The sequence below is a fragment of the Mustela nigripes genome, chromosome 6 (genome assembly GCF_022355385.1).
Source record: "Mustela nigripes isolate SB6536 chromosome 6, MUSNIG.SB6536, whole genome shotgun sequence".
NCBI classification, from domain to species: domain Eukaryota; kingdom Metazoa; phylum Chordata; class Mammalia; order Carnivora; family Mustelidae; genus Mustela; species Mustela nigripes.
In genome coordinates this window covers 104,014,527-104,035,281 of record NC_081562.1, presented here as the reverse complement: position 1 = coordinate 104,035,281, position 20,755 = coordinate 104,014,527, and the positions used below count along the sequence as shown (strand labels likewise).

Here is a 20,755-nt window from a genome sequence, read left to right as displayed (position 1 = left end):
AACTCTGTGGGTTCTGGCATAGGGGCTGCAGAAGAAGGGCTAGGGCTAAGGAGGGAGGGTCTGGGGTCTGGGAAGGGGGAAAATCATGGAGGGGAGAGCACTGGACAGCTGTGAGGAATGGCAAGGAGAGGACCTGGACCAGGATTGTTTTAAGGCAGAGCTGAGGACTTACCTGGATGGGGCTGGTGAGGAAACAAGGAAGGGGGGTTGGACTGAAGCTAATTCTAAGCTGGCTGACTGTCGGTGGGCAGCGCCATTTGCTGTTCGCAGTGCTTACAATCCTTTCTCCAAGTAGATTGGAAGCCCCTTCTGGATGTGGATTGCAGCTCCCTGTGTGTTCTTCCTGGCCCAGTGCTCACTGCTGAGTGGCACAGAGTGGGCACAGTGTGGACCTCTGAAATGGTCCTCAGGAAATGAATCCTGCACCTTCTACAATGCCAGATTTGCATCCATGGCAATATTTACTTGTACACGGGCCTTTTTCCAGAGTCACGTTCTGCAGAGAGCCTAATGTCTCCTGTATATATTTTTATTGCCCGAGTTAACTACCCTTCCAACCTCGCTCTGGTTTTCTCTCTCCCTTGATGGCCATTTTCTGCCGCAATGTTATAGCTCCACGAGATAACCGTGGATGTGGTGGAGGTGGAAAGAACGACATGGCCTGTTTCTTTCCATCAGCCCCTCACGTAGGGTACATGAGTCAGAGTCCCGTCTCAGTAAAGTTATATCGTTGTACAGATCTTGAAACTTCAGATCATTTGTCAGGGGTCAGAATTACAGATGTTAAACCCTCAATGCCGAAGGTCTACCCAGGGCTGGCATGGATAGGTTTGATGTGGATAGGTTTAACGTAGATACAGTACCTCTGTAACTGCCCGTAGCAGACATCACTAATCGATCACACCATCATAACTGGGGAGCTGGGGCTCGGGTTCTGTGCGAGATGCTTCAGGCACCCACTATTAGCGGGGTGGCATTGGCACCGCAGCTGAAACCAGTTTCAGGCGGCTTCTGTGTCTGTTGATTGAATAGATTCTCAGGAGGAGGCTGCTTCCCCAAAGGGTGGCCGTTGTTGGACACAATTCACCGTGGAGTGGCTTCCCAGCAGAGTGATGACTTAATTTTTTTTTTTTTTTTTTTTTTAACCTTCCTGCAGGAATATCCTAGGATCTTCTCTTATCTGTCAGCAGCCAAGGGGTTTTGCAGGGAATTCAAAGGAACAGGTCAGTCTGGGCTGGTCATGTGGTCTCTGAAAGTGTGTGTTAGAAACACTCAAGTCTCCTGTGCCCTTAACTGTGGATTGGGGAGGGAGGGCAGAATGGGACGCTGATATTTTCTAGATGTCTCTCTGTCGTTGCTCTTGACTTTGAATTGATAAGCTCCTTCAATGGGGCTTTGGGGGCTAGGGAGACAGTTATCCCCCTCCCCACTATTTCTGACTGCCAGTTGGGGTAGTACTCTCAACTTCTTTCCTAGCCACCCTGATTATAGGGAGGAGACCTAGGGAAATAGGAGAGGCCTATAACTTCCTGCTTCCTGTCTCCTCCCAGCAAGCTTGGGGGCCAGGGTGGAGGACCTCCCGCTAGCTGGCCAGAAAAGAATCTAGGGGAATCTGGCCAATCCTACCTATTTCTGTCCCTTCATACTGGCCGGGGCAGCCAGGCCCTGGCCCTCTGGTTGCCGCCTCCCCCCACCTCCACCGGCCCTCCCTAGGATCCTAATCTCTGCTGAAGAGGCTCCTGGGGTCTTGCTGATAGCTTCTTTTGTTCTTAGCACTAGCGCATCAAGCCCCTCCCCCCCATCCCCACTGGAGCTAGGCGGGAGCTGTTTGGCAGGTAGGCAGCCCTGGTGGATGGGGCTGATTCAGGTTCCCTGGGGTTGCTGCTTACAGACCTGGGCCTTTTTGTGTTTTAATTTATGTGTGTTTTATCCGGTGGCTCCCTCCTGCTGGGTGATTTGTAAACCTCTCACCTTCCAAGAATTCAGCAGTGTGGGGGTGGGGAGGGGGGTGGAGGGTGGAAGGGTGGTGCTGGCAGACTGCTCACCTTGCCAGAAGATTCCTTTCTCCACGAGTTCCGGGGGAGGTGCTATGCTGGCCCCCAGTGGCCGGACCTCTTCTTGTCCTGCCATACTTTGCATATCATACTTAGGATGCCAGCGCTCACAGTTGTCACCATCATCAGGGAGCCTCCGTTTCAGACTCTTTATGTCTACAATGAATGTAACCGAAGTCCTATCACATCTTACTTTAAACCTCCCTGATTTCACCCAGATCCTGTGAGGTAGCCCTCGTTTGCCCCCACATTACAGTTGCTGCAGCGGGTCGGGGCAGGGCCAAGACCACATCTGGAGTGGGAGGTGGGGCAGGGATTCCAGGCCGAGCAGCCTGACTCTGCAGCCCCTGCCCTTCCCACTGCAGACCTGCCCCTCCCGGTGGCTCCTGAGAATTGCGTCTGGGTCGTCCTTTGGCCTGCTGCGCGCAGGAATGCCAGAGCTCCCATTTTAAGTCTTCCCCCCTCCTCCCAGGGGCCGGGATGGGGTGTCTGCTTTCACGTCGCAGCTCTGGGATTTGGAGCACCGCCTGCGGATGGACAGCGGACAGCGGCGCAGGCCCGCCGGGCCCAGCAGCCTGAGCTGTAGAAGTCTGGTGGGGAGCAGGCGGCAGGGAGGGAAAGGCTGGAGGACTCAGCACCTCCTGGCCGCCCGCAGGACCGCCTGGCCACACACGGGACCGCCTGGCCTGTCGTGGAGACTCTATGGGGCCTGCTCTTGCCGGGGTGATCCTGCCAGGGCGAACATGGGGGTGACAGACAGGCCCTGACATCACCAGTCGTTTCTGGCCAGAAGACCGTGGGGAGACCTGAGGGAGGGACCCTCCAGACAGGAAGTTTATTTTCTCCTATGGTCTTGGCCTCGCGGGGCTTTGGTGTTGTCATTTCTCATAGTGCTCTTGAGCCTCTGGGATGATGGCCAGCTCCTGGGATGCGGGGTTTCTCATGTGGCTCCGGCCTCTGCCTCTGATGGGCTTTGGACCTTTGGCAAATGAGTTGCTTTCTTCAGGCTGGTTTCCTCACCTGCAGAATGGGGGCCCGGACGGTTCCTTTAGCTCTGACGAAGGTGGCCTCTGAGTGGGACGAGGGGGTTTTGGCTGCCAGTCCCAGGGTTTCCCAAATACGTCCTCCTCTCACCAGGGCCCTCTCTGCCTGGAGCCTAGAGGTGGATGGAAGAGGAAAGAGTGAAGTTAATGGTTAAACCGGAGGCCCTGATTTCTGAGGGAAGTCGGACTGGGGGCGGAGGTTGTTTGCAGAGATGGTCTGTGAGGTTGGTGGTAGGGTTCTGTGGCCTGAGTTCCGTCCCATGCTGTGGCTCTGCTGCCGCTTTCATTTTGACTGCCTCCTACCCCTGCCTGATGCCTTTAGGAGCTAGAAAGTTCCACTGCTGCCCTCCAGCCGGATGAGTCAATAATTTCGACACAAGTAAAGCCCCAGCATCATGAAATGAGAGTATCTGCCTGGGTGTAGTCCAGCTTCCAAACCCTTTCCCTCCTCTCAAACCAACAGCTCAACCTGAGCTGGTTGAGGCCGAGCGTCACTGTGTGCATGCTTTAGTTTATACTCTCAGAAGGGAAATGTGGATTGTTTCCTGACTATTCATTGTTTAATACTATCTTTGCTTTTGAGTTTACCACATCCCTTCTCCCCTTGTTTTCCTTCTCACTCCCCACACAGTGGCTGGAAATGAGTTGTACATCGAATACTCATTTACTTTTTGAGAGTCTTGTGACCCTTTTTGTGTTCCGTGGTCAGTGTTCGTTCAAATATCTGACCTTGTGATGGGGATGGGAAAGGAAAGGATGTGGATGGATGGCTGTCCAGGGGGTCTGAAGAGTCAGACGGCTCAGCAGACCCCCTGGGAATGCCTCCCACCCCCGATTTTTGGGGGAGGCTTGACTCTCCCTGCAGGAAGGCTGAGGGTCCTGTAAACCTGGCACAGGATCTGGGTGAGTCTTGGCCTTGGCCTCAGCAGCATAGGTCACTGCTAACCCTTACAGTTCCTTTGTGCACATTTGAAAAACTGCCCTTTCTCAGGTTAAAAAGAAAAATTAAAATGAATAAATGATTGTAAAACCTGAACAATGTCCAGCTGTGCCGGGGAAGTCTCCTGGAGCCCCTGTGGGCAGTATAGCCCAGGCTGTCTGCACCGGGATACGCGCACCACCTGCCACCCCATGGGGGCACACGTGGCTCACGGTGGCACAGTCTCCAACCACTCCCAGGGAAGGCTATGGTCCGGCTCTGAGTGGGGGTAAGGGCCTGGGGCTGGGGCTGGGGAGGGGCCTTTGAGAACAATGGCAAGGGGGAGGGAATGATGGCGGGGAGAGGGGGCTTCTCTGAGCAAGGCTGGAACAAGGTGCGGCCAGGCATATGTGTCTGCGTGTGTGGGGGTTAGTCTATATGTGTTTGCCCCAGCGTGTGTGTGGCTGGGTGTGACTGTGTGGGTTTGTGTGGGAAAGAGTTCTCTTGCACGGTTCTGGGACTTGGGTGAGAGGCCCATCTGAGCCCTTTCAGTCCATCATTACATACCTGTGATGTGAATGCCTCATCCTTAGAGGGTGACCGCAGACTCGAACACAGCACCCGGCAGCCATTCCTGAGCACTCTCACCTGGCCACCTGCCGCAGGGTGGAAACAGGCTGAGGGTCTGCCACTCTCCGACAAGCCCCGGAGTGGGGGGTGGCACCTGGGACAGAGGGAGCAGATTCTGCCCGAGCAGGTCCCCAGCCCCCATTTGGGCTGCACCCTAGAAAAGGGCTCAGAGGGGCAGGGTGACTGGCTGGGTTTGAATGGAATGACATGTTGTGTTTTAGAGAAAGCGTGGTAGAGGTCTGGGCTTGCAATTTTCCACTTGTCTTAATCCTGAGAGATTCTAAACGGCTTTGTTTAAAAAACTGGACGTGTACATTGCAGCTGCCTAAGGGAGGAAGCGCTGTTGGGCCCCCCAGGAAGGCAATTAGGTTTGAAGCCAGAGTTTGGATCTGAATGCTGCCTGTGGGACCTGGAGGTTGGGGATGGAGAGCCCTAGAGCAGCCCCGAAGGCATGAGTCACTCTGAATTAGCAGCCATTGCAAATTGGCTCCCACTTGCTGCTGGAGATGGGCAGGTGGGGAGGAAGCTTCAGTTCGGGCCATCACCCGCCATCCACGCTATGGGCACGGAGAAGGAAATGGGTTGGAACTCTCTGTCTGGGCTCTTCCCTTCTCCAGAGAAGCCAGAGAAGCTGGAGATGGTGGTGGTCAGCCAGCCTGTGTCTGTGAAGGCCCCCTTCAAGGGACCGTCGGTACCTGTAGTGCAGAGAGAATAGTATGGTACGCCATCCCATGTGGGGCAGGACTGGCTAGAACTTTCTCCAAGGACCCAAAGAGGAACCTGGGGGAGATCAGCCTGGGCCTCAAGGGAGGGGTGGGATTTTGAGAAGCAAAGGAAGGGGTTCTTTGAGCTTTTGCAGTAGTGGAGGTCTGGGTTGAAATGGGTGTGACCTGGAGATGAGCGCAGGGAAGAGGGAGGGACACAGCTGGCAAGAGAGGGGGCTCTACACGGGGGGTACCTCAAATGCCACCCAGAGGAGAATTATATTCTAGGAGGCCAGCAGTAGGGAGCCAGTGTTGGTCCCTTAATGGAGGAGTGACAGGCTGAAGGGGATGTTTTAGGAAAAATCAGCTTGTAGCAGAATTCAGGGTGAATTTTTTTTTTTTTTTTACATACTCTTCTTTGTTGTTGTTTCAAAAATAACTACAAATTCATTATAATAGTTGTACATTACATAAATTGTATAAAAGGAAAATCTCCTATAATCCTGCCCTTCAGAGATAGTCACTGTTAATACTTGGGTTTTTATTCTTTCCAGGTATTTTTATAAGTGACTGGCACCCAGCTGTCCACCTATTAACTTAACAATTCCCATAAATAGAATTGTGTTACACTGACTGGCAACTTCTTTAGCCGTCTTTCCACATCAGTGCATAGAGAATGACCTCATTCTTGGGAAGAGCTGCGTGGACTTGCTGGATGAGTGTTGTATTGATTGCTGATCGCTGCAGAACAAACCATCCCCAAATGTAGCAGATGAACACAGGAAACATTTTGTTTGCTCATGGTTCTGTGGCCTCGCCATTCTGGCTCGGCTCAGCTGGTCTCATTACCTAAGCTTGGTAATGCGGCGGCAGTCACCTGGGGCTCTGCGGGGCCCGGACAGGCTGGGAGCCTCTGCACCTGTCTGGTGATTGGTGCTGTAGCTCACCTGGGTCTGTCTTCGCCCATCAAGGAACTTGGTCTTTCAGGTGCAAACAGGATCTCCAGGATGTCTTGGGATCTAGGCTCTGAGGTCTAACATCCATCAGGTGCCTGGTCAAAGTGGGTCATAGGACCGACTGGTTGGAACCCCGGGGCTGGGGAAAAGACTCCACCTTGTGAAGATCCGTGTGTTCAGGGCTGGGAGGACAGGGATGTGCAGTCCCGTCATGTCCCCGCAAGGAGGAGAATTAGACTACTTGGGAATAGACCCCACTGGGCTTTGGAATACAGCACAGTCCCCTGCCCTTCCCAGGCACCCCCCCCCACCCGCCTTTACCATATGGGTCAACCTGGGAACCTGGCAGGGACAGGGCGCTTGATCTTGTTGGTTGAGAGGTGTTGTTGGAGGTGGTGTGGGGCTTGTGCTGGCAGGGGCTTGGCGTCAACCTAGGATCTGGGCTCTGGAGCAGACAGCTTCTCGAGCTAGAGCTACCAGAGCTGTAGAAGGAGGGCTGGAAGTTCTGGAAGCTGCCAAGAGCTCGGCTGCTTAGTACCCCTTGCTGATTTTCATGGCGTCTGAAGAATGAGAGTCCCTGAGTGACAGCTCTTTAAGAAGCCAGCTGGCCACTCCAGATCTGAGCCTCGGCTGGGAATTCATTTATGTATCCACCAGCAATACTACAGCTACAGTGCACCAGACTTTCTCCACATCCTCTCGTAACCGCAGATGGGAAGGAAGAAGACCCGGGCCTGTATAGTTCACAGGCCTTCCTTCTGAGACAGCGCGATGGACTTGACATTTGGACTTCCCACAGTGTATTTGTTTTGAAGGTTTTCTTATCACCTGCCATGGTAGCGCTTCTCTCCTGTGAAATGTCACAAGTGGCCGGGAGGCAGAAGGAAACAAGGGAAGAAGCAGCTCCAGGTTCTCAGTGAACCCCCCGTTCTAGCTTAGATGATTCCATAGCAGGGCTGCTGGTGAAGTGCTGGTCAGCACTGATCATTCATCAAACTTACCTCTCCCCAGAGACTGTAGAGGGGACTCGATGAAATATACTTTCCTAGCACAACAATGTTCTTTAGCCTGTCATCTGCCTCATGGTTTGTGCATTCATCAAATGAGAACAAAGGTGGAGTGGGGTTTCACATTTGAAAACCCCTTGGTGTTTTATTTTCTCCCCGCTGCCTCTCAGCGTCTCTTGGAAAAGAAATGTTTTGAGACTTAAAGATTCTCTGTGAAAGTGTAGTCCACACTGTGCAGCTCAGTCTCTGGGTCATTCTTCTTCCTCCTGCTCCACTGTGCTGTGGGGACACTGACCCAGCTTGGCGAGAGAAGCAGGTGAGGAGTGTGGGGAAGGGTAAGCGGCCACACCAGGCTCGGAGCTACCTGGATGCGTTGGGGGACCTGGTATCCCAGCACTGGGCTACTGTTGGGGGGTTAATGATGTCTGATCAGCTCACAGGGCGGACTGCACACCAGCGTTTAGGGTTGAGGAAAAACGAGCAAAGCTGAGTCTGCAAACCTTGAGAAATCTGGGATAACAGCAAGAAAAGAGACCTCAGCAACTCCTTTTGGCCGAGGAATTGGAAAAAACTGGGTGAAAGACCCTAGCCTGCTTCATCGGAGAGTTTGCTTCTTGAAGCATATATAGAGTAGGTACCTCCCCCATAAGCAGATCCGAGAGGCCTTTCCCTGATTCCTAACTTCTCTGCCCATCCCTCCACTCCGGTTTCAGGTTCTCTGTAGATAGGAGGGTGGACACACTTCAGCATGCCCTAAAGTCATGCTATTAATTCACCAACAAACAGTTATTGACCATTTTTGTTCCTTTTCTTAATTAAATGGTTTTTTAAAATATTTTATTTATTTGAGATAGAGAGTGAGATAGAAAAAGCGTGAGTAGGGAGCAGAGGGAGAGGGGGAAGCTAGTTCCTTGCTCTGCAAGGAGCCCAGTATGGGGCTCAATCCCAGGACCCAGAGATCATGACGTGAGCCAAAGCAGACTTTCAACCGTCTGAGCCACTCAGGTTCTCAATTTTTAAAAAATTAAAAAAAAAATTTACTTAAGTAAGCTTCGTAGTCAGCATGGAGCCCAGTGTGGGGCTTGATCTCACAATCCGGAGATCAAGACCTGAGCAGAGCTCTAAAGTCCAATGCTTAACTGACTGAGCCACCCAGGTGCCCCTGTGCACTTTGATTCTTTAAAGGTCTGAGGCATCCCTTTTGATCTGACTGCTCTGTGTGACTAGGGCGCGTCCATTCAAGATGGCAGCATGAGAAGATCCTTAACTCACCTCCTCTTGTAGACACAACAGATCTACAGCTACCTGGGGAAGCATTTCCCTAGAAAAAGAACTGAAAACTACTGGACTGAACTTCTTCAGAATGGATAAACAGGCCACATCGAGATGGGTAGGTTAGGCAGAGGCATGGTCTTGCCAAAAACACCACCCCCAGCATGGTGTCCCACTTGCGGGAGGGATCCCATAAATATGGAGCTTGTCCCTGTGTAGAGAGAAGTTTGTGCTCCACATCAGGTACTTTAATCCTTGGGACCTACTCCATAGATGAGCCCCCAAAACATCTGGTTTTGAAAACCAATAGAGCATATGTCTGAAAAGAGGGAACCTTAAAGAGTGGGGGCAGTCTTAAAGGGCTCCTGTGTAGACTCACTTGTCCTGGGATAGGGCGGAAGCAACAGTTTGAAAAGCACTTAGACCATAAGTGAAAGAGGTTCATTTGCTCTTCTTGAAGTGTCTGCCAGAAGGGCAAGAGGCTGTTGGGACTCACTCTGGGAACGGAGACCCTGGCGGGTGCCATTTTGGGTATCCTCCTTCTATCCTGTAAGTGCAGGCGCTGGTGGATGCCCTTTTGTCACTCTCCCTCTACCCTGCCTACATGGGTGGATGTCCCCTGTGCTACTTCCTGAGACCCTGCATAAGCCCGTAGGACAAAAGCCCTGCCCCCACCTGTTGTCCCACTGAGGACCTGCCCAAGCTGGCCTGTGTGTGTAGCCCACACAAGGGATGCCTGAGCACCTAGCTCCAGTGACCAAGGGGGATTGTGTTTCTGGGTCATACAGGTCTGAAACAATGGGAGAGACAGTTCTTGGCAGACTGCCATCCCGGCACTGCACAGACAGCAGACTGATACCACCCCCAGATATCTGATGGAAAAGGCCTATTTACCTGTCCTGGAGTTTTAGCCCAAGGGGCAGGGTTCGGGTTTGCCACATGAATAGGGGCTCTGGAGGTGCTTTCAGGGAATGTGGGGTACCACCTTTGAGCAGAACTTGCTACACCCCAGAAAGCTTGTTGGTACCTCTCAGAGGGGAGCCTCACATTTGGAACTATCACTGAGGGTACATCTCCAGAGTACTTGTTTAACAGGCCAGCAGGGTCAATGATTATGATCCTATAGGACTCTATATTTGCATACCTGAAAACCCGCTGCGTGAGGGTCTTGCTTCCAAACAGCCTGAGACCAGGTGCTGACTTAAATCCCTCTGTCTAGAAAACTGACAAATCTTGTCATACCCTCCAGAACTGAGACCCGCCTAGTTAAAATCAGGCTGCTTAGATAAGCATAAAATATTTCAAGAGACAAACAAGAGCTAGGGCACAGTAAAACAATAAAGTTCATCTCCTACGTAAGGCCACTCCTGCAAGACTGGGAGGGAGAGCTCTTTTACCTAATGTAAAGAGCTGTTTCACCTAATGTGTAGAAACATGAAAACTTAAGCAAAATGAGGAGATAGAGGGATATGTTCCAAACAGAAGAGCAAGGTGAAACCCCAGGGGGGAAAAACTTTAATGAAACAGAAATGAGTAATTTACGTGATAAAGATTTCAGAGTAATGGTGCTCACCAAACTTGGAAGAAGAATGGATAAACACAGTGAGAACTTCGACAAAGAGATGGAAAATATAAGTACCAAACAGAAATAGTAGAACTGAGGAATACAATAACTGACTGAAGAATATACTGAAGGGTTTCAACAGCAGACTACCTGAAGCAGAAGATAGAATCAGTGAGCTGGAAGACAGGGCGGTGGAACTCACCCAAAAGAAGAGAAAAAAGAATTAAAAAAATGAAGGTAACCTAAGGGGCTAAAGGGACAACATCAAGTGGAGTAACATTCACATTATAGGAATCCCAAAAGGAGAAGAGAGAGAGAAAGAGGCAGAAAACTTAGTTGAAGAAATAATGGCTGAGAACTTCCAGTCGGTTAAGCTGCTGCCTTTGGCTCAGGTCATGAGCCTAGGGTCCTGGGATTGAGCTCCACGTTGGGCTCCCAGCTCAGCAAGGAGCCTGGTTTTCCCTCTCCCTCTGCCTGCTGCTCCCCCTGCTTATGTTATCTCTCTGTCAAATAAGTAAGTAAGTAAGTAAGTAAGTACATAAATAAATAAATAAAACCTTTAATAAAAAATAAAGTAAAAAAATACACAAAGAAAATATCAACAGACCTAAAGGGAAAAATTGACAATAATACAATAATAGTGGGGACTTTCATACCCCTATTTGTCAATGATTAGCTCTTCCAGTGGAAAACAATAAGGAAACATTGCATTGACCTTAAATAATGTTTTAGACCAAGTGAACCTAATAGATAATAGATAGCAGAACATTCTATCCAAAAGCAGCAGAATACACAATCTTCTGAAGAAGATTAGGACATTCTCCAGGTTAGATCATATGTTAGGCCACAAAACAAGTCTCAATAAATTTAAGAAGATTTAAAAAATACTAATTAGAGAGAGAGAGAGAGAGAGAGAGAGAGAGCAAGCACAAGCAGGGAGAGAGGCAGAGGGAGAGGGAGAAGCAGATTCCCCACTGACCTGGGAGCCTGACATGGGGCTCCATCCCAGGACCTGGAGATCATGACCTGAGCTGAAGACAGACACTTAACCAACTGAGCCACCCAGGTTCCCCAAATTTAAGAAGATTTAAATCATATCAAGCCTTTTTTCCAACCACAGTGGTATAAAACTAGGAATCAATTACAAGAAGAAAGTTAGAAAAATCACAAATATATGGAGATTAAGCAACATGCTATTGAACAACCAATGGGATAATGAAGAAATCAAAGAAGAAATGAAGAAAATACCTTGAGACGAATGAAAATGGCGCTACAATGTAGCAGAATCTATGGGATGCAGCAAAAGTAGTTCTGAGAGGCACGGTCCTAGTGATAACTGTCTACCTCAAGAAACAAGAAAAATCTCAATTAAACAATCTAACTTTATATCTAAAGGAACTAGAAAAAAAATAACAAATGAAGCCCCAAATTAGTAGAAGGAAGGGAATAATAAAGATTAGACTGAAAATAATGAACTAAAAACTAAAAATATATAGTATATATAACAGAAAAGATCAGTGAAACCAAGAGCTGATTCTTTGAAAAGATTAGCAGAGTTGACAAACTTTTAGCTAGTCTCACTAAGAAAAAAGAGAGGGCTCAAATAAATAAAAGTTAAAGCGGATACCAAGAAATGCAAAGGATCATAAAGACTACTACAAACACTTACATGCAAACAATGTGGACAACCTAGAAGAAATGGATAAGTTCCTAGAAACATACTATGTTCCAAGACTGAATCATGAAGATGTAAAATAAATAAATAAATAAATAAAATAAATCTGAATAGCCTGGTAAGGAGATTGAATCAAAAACTTTCCAACAAACAAAAAGTCCAGGACCACAAGCCTTCCCTAGTGAATTTTATCAAACATTCAAAGAAGATTTAATACTTAACCTTTTCCCAAACTCTTCCAAAAAGATGAAGAGAGGGAATGCTTCCAAACTCATTTCATGAGATCAGCATTACTCTGATATGAAAACCAGACAAGGATACCACCAAAAAAAAAAAGAGAAAAAAAAAAAAAAGAAAAAAAGAAAATTATAGGCCAATATCCCTGATGAACAGCAATGAAAAATTCCTTGGCAAAATATTAGCAAACTGAACTTAACAATACGTCAAAAGCATCATATACCATGGTCAGTTGTGATTTATTCAAGGGATGCAAGGATGTTTTTCAATGGATGCAGAAAAAGCACTTGACAAATTCAACATCCATTTGTGATAAAAACTCTCAACAAAGTGGGTAGAGATGTAACATACCTCAACATGATAAAGACCGTGAGTGACAAGCCCACTGCTGACATCATACTCAGTGACAAAAACTGAAAGCTTTTCCCTTAAGATCAGAAACAAGAAAAGGATGCCTACTCTTGCCACTTTTATTTAACATAGTATTGGAAGTTCTAGCCAGAGCAATTAGGCAGGAAAAAGTAATAAAAGTCATCTAAATTAGAAAGGAGGAAGTAAAACCGTCACTGTTTGTGGACGTGATTTTATATTAGAAAATCCTAAAGACTCCACCAAAAAACTGTTAAAACTAATATATGAAGTTGGTAAAGTTGCAGAGTACAAAACCGTTATACAAAAATCTATTTTTTTAATAGACTAAGAATGAACTATCAGAAAGAAAAATTAAGAAAACAGTCCCATTTCAAACTGCATCAAAAAGAACAACGTATCTAGGATTAAATTTAACCAAGGAGGTGAAGGACTTGTACACTGAAAACTATGACATTGATGAAAGAAATTGAAGACATAAATAAATGGAAAGATATTTTGTGCTCATGGATTTGAAGAATTCCTATTGTTAAAATGTCCATATTTTCCAAAACAGTCTACAGATTTAGTGCAACCCCTATCAAAATTCGAGTGATATTTTTCACAGGAATAGAACAAACAGTCCTAAGGTTTGTATGGAACCAGAAAAGATCCCAAATAGCCAAAGCAGTCCCTAGAAAGAAGAACAAAGCTGGAGCTGTCACACTCCCTGATTCAAACTATACTCCAAAGCTATAGTGATCAAAACAGTATGGTATTGGCATAAAAACAGACACAGAGATCAGTAGAACAGAGCAGAGAGCCCAGAAATCAAACCATGCATATATGGTCAGTTGATTTACAACAAAGGAGTCAAGAACATACAATAAGGACAGGACAGTCTCTTCAGTAAGTGTTGGGAAAACTAGATAGCCACACGCAAAAGAATGAAATTGAACCACTGTCTTATACCATACACAAAAATCAGCTCAAAATGGATTAAAGACTTGAATATAAGACCGGAAACCATAAAGCTGCCAGAAGAAAACATAGGCTTCACATTGGTCTTAGTGAGATCTTTTTATATCTGAATCCAGAAAGCAAAGGCAACAAAAGTAAAAATACACACATGGGACTACATCAGATTAAAAAGCTTCTGCACAGTGAGGGAAACCACCAACAAAATAAAAGGGAAACCTGAGAGATGATATTTGCAAGTTGCATATTTGATAAGGGGCCAATACCCAAAATACGAGAGAACTCCTAGAACCCAATAACAAAGGTACAACCTGATCAAGAAATGGGGACAAGAGCTAATAGGCCTTTCTCCAAAGAAGACATGCAGATGGCCAACAGGCCCATGAAAATGTGCTTGACATCTTTGGTCATTGGGGAAGTGCAAGTCAAAATCACAATGAGATATCACTTTGCATGTGTTAGAATTATAAAAAAGACAAGGAATAACAAGTGTCGGCAAGGATGTGGAGAAAAGGGAGTCCTTGTGCACTGTTGGTGCAGCCACTCTGGGAAACAGTATGGAGATTCCTCAAAAAATAAAAAATAGAACTGTCATATGATCCAGCAGTTCTGCCTCTGGGTATTTATCCAAAGGAAACAACACTCATTTGAAAAGATGCATATACTCCTATGTTCATTGCAGCATTATTTATGATAGCCAAGATATGGAAGCAAGCTAAGTGTTCATCAGTGGGTGAATGGATGAAGATGTGGTGTATACATACAATGTAATGAATGCTCAATAAAAAGATGACATCTTTATGACATTTATGACAAGGATGGACCTCAAGAGTATTACACTAAGTGAAATACGCAAAGAAAAATACTCCGTGATTTCACTTATATCTGGAATCTAAAACACAAACAAATAACCAAACCAAACACAGATACAGAGAACCATTGGTTGCCAGAGGGGAAAGGGTTTGTGGGTTGAGCCCGATGGGGGAAAGAGATCAAGAGGTACAAACTTCTGCTTATAAAATCGGTAAGTCATGGGGTTGTAATGTACATTAGGAGGTCCGTAGTCAATAACATTGCATTGCAAAATTGAAGTTGTTAAGAAAGTGAAGCTCAAAATTTCCTATTGCAAGAAGAAGAATTTTTGTAAATTTGTATGATGACAGATGGTAAATAGACTTTATTGGGATGATCATTTTGCAATATATTCAAATGTAGAATTATTATGTGGCACACCTGAAACTGCTATAACATATATCAATTATAATTCAATAAAAAAGAAAAAACTATTTGAATAGGGTATACATGGTGGGCAGTGCATCATTAAAAGAGAAGAGTAATGGGTTGATTTAGCCGAGGTAGGGTTCTTGGCTACCGACCATCTCCGTGTGTGTTTCCCTATCCGCCCCCCTCCCTCCCGGGCTCAGTCCTCCAGCATCCTGGCACCAAGGAGTGGGCTCTCATGGCCCAACAGGAAGGCAGGAGGTGGTTGGAGATGTAGTCAGAGCCCTCTCTGTCTGCCTCAAAGGGGAAGCCTGCCTGGACGCCCAGGGGACTCTGCCTTGGGCTCCAATGACGGTTCTTCGGTTCTTCGTGCCAAGAGCAGCAGCTCCATCTCTGGAACGTGTGTGTGACTTCCCCAGAGGGGCCACACTTTCCTGGTGGATGGGGCAGCTCAGGGCAGGTGCTGCCGTGCCCAGGGCTAGGCGAGCTGGTGGGTGCTTCAGGCCTGGTGCGCTTGGCCTGGACCTCACAGGCTGGAATATCGGGTAGAGGGACCCTCTCCCTCCACAGAGCTCCCCTTCTGACGTTCCAGCTAAGCCTGAGGCACCTGGGAAGGCAGAGTCCCTAGAGTTGGAGGACCCAAATCACACACAGTTTCTTCTCCCTGGGAATACTTCTGGGGTGCTAGCCTTTGGGGTACTCGTACTGATTGGAGGACCTGCTTACACCAAGCAGGGAAAGCCACAGGGTTGTCCCCAGTTCTGGGGCATGGCTGGCAGTCCGGTGTCCTGGGCCCTCATGGTAGCTGGCTCTGGTGGTGTGAGTGCTGGTCAGTCCAGGCGGAGGTACTTGCGGGAGCCGTTCTCTGTGGGCTGGGCTGGGGGAGTGGGAGAGGCTTATGGGGGTGACTAACCTGACTCTGGGGCAAAGGAGAAGGGGAGGTCATTCTTCAGACGGCAGGGCCTGTCTCCTTGGGCCTGCACCCAGGAACTAAAGCTTTAGATGCTGCCACATTGTAGACACAGTGACATAGACCCTGCTGCCACCTGCCTTTCCCAGTGCCCAGGTTCCAGGCAGCATTCATGTTTCCAGAGGATGACTCCACAGACTTCCAGACCTCTGTAGCCTCTACGGGTGTTCTCTGACAGGCAGGGTCTTTTCTAAGGGCCCCCAGTCTCTGGATCTTCATTCCTTCTGAAGAGCCGAGCCCTGGATGTTCCCTTCCACTGATGCTTGCCTGTTTTCTCATTGTCTGGCACCAGGTGGGCACTCTGATATTTTTGGAATGAATGAATATTGCATTTGTGATAGAAAAAGAAATGTATCTCTAATCTAGCCCATTTTCCTGGACACTGAGAGCACTTGCTTGATTTAAAACCATCTGTCTTCATAAACGGGTGTTTGAGTGAGTTTGAAATGCCTCTGGGGGAGGAAGCAGGACTCCTAGGTCAGGAGCTTCCTACTCCAGGGCCATGGCTCTGCCGGAGCGACTCATGCTGCCTTTTCTCCTGAGAGGAGGTGGAGAGGAGGCCACTGCTCGGAAATTCCACAGTTGAGGAAACTGAGGCTGGTTTCCCCAGGATCTCCAGGAAGCTGAGCAGAGGAGGCTGGAGCCAGACTTCTAGATCCTGACCCTGAATTCTATTTTATTCCATGCCCACACTTGCTCCCATGTTCCTCGGTTCACCCAGGGTAGCTCAGAGTTCCTAGTACTCTGTGTGTGAGGTGACCTCGTAGGGCCTGGGGGGCAGCATTGTAGGAAAACATGCACCCCAAATGAGCAGACCCTTGGGGACTTGAGAGAGGCACGTGTGGGGTTATTTTGGGTTTGGTGGGCTGGGCTCAGATCTCTCTGGCATTCCTGGCTACTGGCCTCTCAGAATTGACCAGAATGGAAGGATGATAAGAATCGAGGCTCCAGGAATAGCTCAAGAATTTGTTCATTCTTAACCCCTGTAAAGAGGTGGCAGCCCAACCCAGAGCCCACAGTGAAGATGGGGCTGAGGGAGGGTGCTGCTATGGAGATGGGGAGAGAAGGAGAGTTCAGATAACTTCCTCTTCCTCCCCTGGGGAGGTGGAGGGGGCAAGCCTAATGCATGGCTCAGGGCCAATCTGATATGAGCAGGATTTACAGGCCACAGGAATGTCCCTCCTCCTACTACACCATCCCTGCCTCTTAAGGGGGTGGTCTCCTGGGAACTTCCACTGGCTGGGTCAGTGTGTCTAGCTCTCTTGGATCTCTGACTGCCTCTTTCTGTTTCTCTGTCCTTCTCAGACTTAGGCAGGCATCAGGGCATCTGTGGCCTCGTATCCTCAGGGAAGCTTACATCTTCCTCCCTTCCCCAGAGTCAGGCCCAGAGTCACTTTTGCTCCGTGTACGAGAGGAAGATGTGTCCTGATCATCTACCCTATAGAAGTTTAGGAGCTCCGTGATGCCAGGAACATGCCATTGGCCTGAAGGAGCTAGATTGGACATGTGAGATACCAGTGTGTAGACATTCACATACTCTCTAGCATCGTCTGGACAGTTCCTAGGGGCAGTTGGGGCTGTAACAGGCAGAGCAGGGCAGTAGACAGAGCAGTCCACCAGGAGGCAAGAAGCCTGGCTTGTCCTGGACCAGTCACGTTACTTTTCTAGGCTTTACAATTTTTTTTTTTTAAATATATAAAATGAGGAGTCTCTGATCCCTGAAGTCCTTTCTGGCTTAAGAACTATCTGCTTCTGGGGGTTGTAGGGAGAAAGAACTTTCTCAGGTGGGTGCGATGTTTTTGTGCCTCTGCTCTTTGTTCCCCATGGGGTCCAAGGGTGGGTGTCAGCTGGTGGCTGAAGGCTTAAGATGTCTCAGCTGGGCCTCAAACTTCTCTTCTGTTCCCTGGACACTCCTGCTTAGGAAAACCATAAAGTCTGATGTTAGGTCTAAAACATCAGTTGCCCTTGTCCAGGACGAGGTGTTCGTCCCTTGACCTAAAGGATGAGGTCCAAGGGCTCAGGGCCTGCACCTGCCCCTGGACAGCCTCACTCCTTCTCATTTGGAGCCACTTTGCCCCTTCTGTTTCTGGAATGCCAAATTACCTATAGCCCCTGTCCTCTCTCCCCATGCAAGTTCTCATTTCCCGTTGTTTCCGCTGTGGTCTGCTTGCTTGAAAGGCCCCTCCTGTCCTGCGTTGTGCTTTCTCTTACCTGCATTGTTTTTAGCAAGTTGGAAAATGGGCTCAGCCATTATTTCTTTGAGCATTTTTCGGCCCCCTCCCCCTTTTTTCTTTCTAGAATTTCAGTTTCATGTACATTAGCTTCTTGGATGTAGTCCTACAGGTTGCTTAATCTTCTTCAGTCTTTTTTCTTTGTGTGCTTCATTTGAGATAGTGTCTATTGTTCTGTCTTCAAGTACAATGCTGTTTTTTTCTGCAGTGTCTACTCTCGTGTTTGTTGCTTCCATCCAGTGTCTTTTTCATTTCAGATACTATTGTCTAGAAGTAGGTTTGGCTCTTTTTTATATCTTTCATATCTCTTCTCATCACATGTATGTTTCCCTCAACATTCTCGAGCAGATGGAACATACTTATAATCTCTGTTTTTCCACCCACGTTGACTAGTTTTGTCATCTCTGTCATTTTTGAGTCTGATCTGTTAACTGATTTTTCTCCTGATTGTGCGTCATGTTTTTCTGTTTCTTTGAATTATGGGTCATGGGTTATGGGTCATGTTTCTGTTTCTTTGAATGCCTGCTAATTTTCAGTTGGATGCCAGACAGTGTGAACTTAATGTTGCTGGAGTTTGTTATATTTCTTTAAAATATATTTATTCTGGCCTGCATTTAAATTGCTCGGGATCAATTTAATGTTTGAGGCTGGCCTTTCAGCTTTGTTAGGGTAGATCCAGAGCAGCCTTTAGTCTAGGGCTAATTCAGCTTCACTGTTAAGACACCACCCTTCTGAGGACCCTGCCTGGTGCCCTGTGGAGAGTGGATGCTCTCCACTTTCGAAGGGGGAATGGAACTGCTTTATGGCTCTGTGTGTGCTCCTACTGCTTTCCATTGATTCTCTTCCCAGTCTCGTGAAGCTTCACTCATGTGTGCGGACTCGCTGGAGAGCCAAGGGGACTCCTCTGCATATCTCTAGAGCCCCTTCTCCGTGCAGCCCCTCCTCTCTACTGTTCCACCTTGTATTTAGCTCTGCAAACTCTGATTTTGGTCTCCTCAGCTTGGTGAGACCACTGGACTCCATTTGGTCTTTCCCTTCTGTGTGACTGTGCAAGCCACCCCCAAGCAGGCGGCTGGGCAGACGGAGGACTCACTCTTTTGGTTCTGTGTCCTCAAGGATTATGGTCCTGTGCTGCCTGTTGTCCCACATCTGAAGGAGTTGCTCCATGTGTTCAGTTCAGTTTTCTAGCTGTCTAAAGTGCGATAGTAGAGTCAGTCAGGCCCCATTACCTCACCATGGCAGTGAGCCCAAGTCCAGTGTTTCTCGAAGACTCACCTCAGGCATCACTTCCTTCCCCACTGGGGAAGGAGTTCTGCAAGACCCCACAAGCAGCATATTCTTGTTTTCATAATTTTGTCTGGGCTTGTTTGTTATTTCTCTAAGTTATCTCTCTCCAGAATACAAAGATGAGATGGCATCATTGTTGTTACCAAAGAGAAGATAGTATTTCCTTTGTGCCTAGTTCAGTGCCTGGCATCAATAGGCAGCCCATGTTTGTTGACTGACTGAGTGGATGAGAAACGAAAGAAGCTGTATGCTAACCATGCCATGTGGTTGCTAAGAAGAACTGTGGGTATGGTGTACAGACTCTCTGTGTTCTGCAATATTGGGTTTTGTTCATCCTGGTTGGGACACTTGGTAGATCTGAATTTATCCAGACAAGGGTGACTAGGTTGCTGGAAACCATACCACATGACAACTGGATGAAAGCTTTGGGAATGTTCTCTTGTCTGGAAATTGTTTTTATGGAGTATGAAGGGGGACACAATTTTCTATTTATTTTATAAAATTATTTATTTCACGGGGTGGGGGGAGAGAGAGAGAGAGAGAACACGATGGGGGAGGGGCAGAGGGAGAGAGAGAAGCTGACCCCCAGCTAAGCAAGTGCATGGGGATAGGACCCATGGGCAGGAGGGGCTGCCAGTCATTTTCCAACATGTGTGGGATTGATGTGGAAGAAGAGGGCTTAACCCTGTCATGTCCTATGGCTTCAGAGAGCCAAACCTAGGACCCATGGGTGAGGGGATTCCAGGAGCTCAGATCTGGATCCAGTTCCAGGAAGAACTTTCTAGAGCCATCTAGCAGACAAATGGGCTATCTTGGGAAGTAGTGCACTCTTCATCATTTTTGAAGTTTAAGCAAAAACTGATATTTATGAATCCTGGATTTTGTGTTTGGGATAGTAAGATTAGATCTAATATTGTGTGAGATCATCTCTAAGATGCTTTTCTACTCAGTGATGCTAAATCTTACCTCTACCTTTGAACCCCAAGATTCTTCCTTTCTTGTAATTCCCAGTCCCCAACACTCCCCCCCCGACCCCTGAATATGTGTTACTGTTTGGCGAAACTCCTCACGCACCTTCATCCTTGCCTGAAGTGGCCTTGAGACTGACGCTCACGGTCTGTGCTTGTTGCCGTCGTTCTGATTTCAGCCTGCCTGGCACCCCCTTGATAGGCTGGTTCCTTATGTCAGTGCCTTGTCCCATTGTCTTCTGTGTCTGGAGACACAGTGCCTTTGAGACAGCGGATGACTCTAACAGAGTTAGGCCCTTGTTCTCCCACCTGCCTGCAGCTCTTCCCAGAGCTTGTGAGCATCGCTCTGAACTGACCCCGCCACTCTTGACCTGTTCGTTGCCTTGCGTCTCTAAGACTGTGTCTCTTCCTCCAAGAGCCTCTTTCTTCCCTGGACGGAAAGCTCCTAGGGAGGTGTCACCACCAGGTCTAGGATGGTGTAGCATGCCTGCTGTGGAGGCCCGGTTAGTAGGGGTGGCGACAAGATTCAAGAAGATTCAAGAGAATCTTCGAGAACCTGCCTTTTCCCATTTTTAATGTGGCCTCTAGGGAGCTCCAAATGAGATTCCAGGCCAAGAGGGCAGGGTGAGTGTGTAGCTCAGTGGCTGGAGGGGAGTGTAGAAGCCGACTAAGAAGGGACCAAAAGCCAAGG

The 20,755-nt window shown here is 48.0% G+C and overlaps 1 protein-coding gene across 3 annotated transcripts in view; it reads left to right on the top strand.

Moving 5' to 3' along the window:
* TSPAN9 (tetraspanin 9) overlaps positions 1 to 20,755 on the top strand; it is a 192,200-nt gene that overhangs the window by 3,697 nt on the left and 167,748 nt on the right. For 2 of the 3 annotated variants that reach the window (XM_059403796.1, XM_059403797.1), the window contains exon 2: positions 1,157 to 1,223. The exons of the other annotated variant lie outside the window; for it this stretch is intronic. The gene's annotated coding sequence lies outside the window, so the exon portion shown is untranslated. The remainder of the gene's footprint in view (positions 1 to 1,156; positions 1,224 to 20,755) is intronic. 3 annotated transcript variants of the gene reach the window in all.